The sequence below is a fragment of the Pristiophorus japonicus genome, chromosome 21 (genome assembly GCF_044704955.1).
Source record: "Pristiophorus japonicus isolate sPriJap1 chromosome 21, sPriJap1.hap1, whole genome shotgun sequence".
In the NCBI taxonomy this organism is placed as follows: Eukaryota; Metazoa; Chordata; class Chondrichthyes; family Pristiophoridae; genus Pristiophorus; species Pristiophorus japonicus.
The window spans coordinates 23,109,647-23,112,361 of NC_091997.1; the positions used below are offsets into that span (position 1 = coordinate 23,109,647).

Below are 2,715 nucleotides of genomic sequence, written 5' to 3' on the forward strand. Positions count from 1 at the left end.
GCTACCTGGACCGGCTGATGGCCCCCTTAGCCATGCCCAGGAGCAGTCCTATAAGGAGGCCCTCCCACCCGCTGATTCCCCTCTGCCGGGGGTGCCCAAAGACCCGGAGCGTGGGACTGAAGTGCAGCCAAAAATTGTGAAGCAGCCCTTTCAAATAATGGAACAGGGGCTGCAACCTCACACACTGTTCATACACATGGAACACGGACTCCTCCGGACCGCAGAAATTGCAGGCGGCCCGGGAGTCTGTGAACCAACTTAAAAACTTATTGCATGAGACTGCTCCGTGCGCCACCCTCCAGGCCAAGTCCCCAATAAATAAAGGGAGGACTCCCGCGTCGAGAGCCCTCCATTGGAGACCCCTACCTCCTCCAGACGGCAACATGGTGCGCCATGACGTGTCCGGACGGCAGACGAGGATGGCAACGTGGTGAGTGTGCAAGAGCAGCCCGTACAGGAAACCCCTCCGCGCAGAACTGAAAGGCACAGAGGGGATTTCCCCGAGGAGGCTCAAGTTTTGAGGTACCGGCTCCCAAGGGAGGTTTCGGGGCTTGGCGCCGATGAGGAATTTCGTCCGGACGGGGGTAACAACTCTACAAACCTGTGAGCATACATTACAGTCAGGAAGTTGTCTAATTATTATATACCTACAAGAACACTTCTTTCACAGATCCTAAGCAATCAAATTGCCACTTAAGCAGCCTGACCAAAAAAAGGTCGTAATCCAGCTGTGGAATTCATAGTGTTTATGTGTAAGAGCGGCAAGAAAATGGAGGAGTTTACAATTTACCTACAAGGCCTGATAATTTCAGCTTAGGCTGCCATTATGCATCATTGGAGGAACAGTTTGACATTTTTTTAAGGGATTTAGTTTAAACGGACACAAGTTAAACTTCAGAAGCAGTTGCTGGGGAAGCTGCAACACAGGACTACATGCATACTAAACAGCGGAAGCAGCATGCTATAGACAGAGTTAAGCGATCTCACAATCAACGAATCAGATCAAAGCTCTGCAGTCCTGTCACATCCAGTCATGAATGGTGGAGGAGAGGAAGAGGCTCCATGACTATTCCCATCCTCAATGATGGCGAAGCCCGGCATGCAAGTGCAAAAGAAAGGCTGTAGTGTTTGAAACCATCTTCAACCAGAATTGCTGAGTGGATGATCCATATCGGCCTCCTCCTGAGGTCCCCACCATCACAGATTTTTAAAATGTTTTTAATTTTTTAATTTTTAATTTTATTCGTTGCCAATCTTTCCAATTCTTTGTCAAATCACAAACGCCAGAGGTCACCTTGCACACATCAAGGATCACTCTGCGCCAATGCTCTTAGCCAAAAGGCCTAGAGCCACTGCACCATTCCTGGAAGTACTGCAATACCAGGTTCGTGCCATGGAGGTGGATGGGTCAGGCCCCCCACACACCGGATGGGTCAAGCCACCCCACCCACCTCCTATTTCCAAAAAGCATAGGAGAACCACCTTCCTGATCCAGGGAGAACCACGTTGGGGTCATGGTTACTCCCCTGTCAGGTCAGTTACGCATGATCTTAGCCAAAAGGCCGAGAAGCGATGCCAGTCTTCAGCCAATTCGATTCACTCCACGTGATATCAAGAAGCGGCTGAGCGCACTGGATACAGAAAAGGCTATGGGCCCTGACAACATCCCGGCTGTCATGCTGAAGCCTTGTGTTCCAGAACAGCATCAGCCCAACAGTGTGGAAAACTGCCCAGATATGTCCTGTCCACAAAAAGCAGGACAAATCCAATCCGGCCAACTACAGCCCAATTAGTCTACTATCAAGCGGCACTTATTCACCAATAACCTGCTCACCGATGCTCAGTTTGGGTTCCACAAGGACCACTCTGTTCCAGAACTTAATACAGCCTTGGTCCAAACATGGACAAAACAGCTTAACTCCAGAGGTGAGGTGAGCATTATTACCCTTGATATCAAGGCAACATTTGACCGAGTGTGGCATCAAGGAGCCTATTAAAACTGAAGTCAATGGGAATCAGTGGCAAAACTCTTCACTGGCTGGAGTCATACCTAGGACAAAGGTTGTGGTTGTTGGAGGTCAATCATCTCAGCCCCAGGACATCGCTGCTGAAGTTCCTCAGGGCAGTGTCCTAGGCCCAACCATCTTCATCAATGATCTTCCCGCCAACATAAGGCCAGAAGTGGGAATGTTCGCACAGTGTTCAGTTCCATTGGCAACTCCTCAGAAAATGGAGCAGTCCATGCCCGCATGTAGCAAAACCTGGACAACATTTAGGTTTGGGCTGGTAAGTGGCAAGTAACATTCGCACCACACAATTGCCAGGCAATGGCTATCTCCAACAAGCCAGAGTCTAACCACCGCTCCTTGATAACCAATGGCATTATCATCACCAAATCCCCCTCCATTAATATCCTGGGGGTCACCATTGACCAGAAACTTAACTGGACCAGCCACATAAATACTGTGGCCACAAGAGCAGGTCAGAGGCTAGGAATTCTGCAGCAAATGTCTCACCTCCTGACTTCCCAAAGATTTTCCACCATCTACAAGACACAAGTCAGGAGTTTGATGAAATAAATACTCTCCATTTGCCTGGATGAGTGCAGTTCCAACAACAATCAAAAAGTTTGACACCATCCAGGACAAAGCAGCTCGCTTGATCGACATTCCATCCACCACCTTAAACATTCACTCCCTCCACCACTGGCACACC

At 49.3% G+C, this 2,715-nt stretch overlaps 1 pseudogene; it reads right to left on the reverse strand.

Moving 5' to 3' along the window:
- Positions 1-1,347: 1,347 nt before the first annotated feature.
- LOC139234213 (U2 spliceosomal RNA) lies at positions 1,348-1,574 on the reverse strand (annotated as a pseudogene).
- Positions 1,575-2,715: the final 1,141 nt, after the last annotated feature.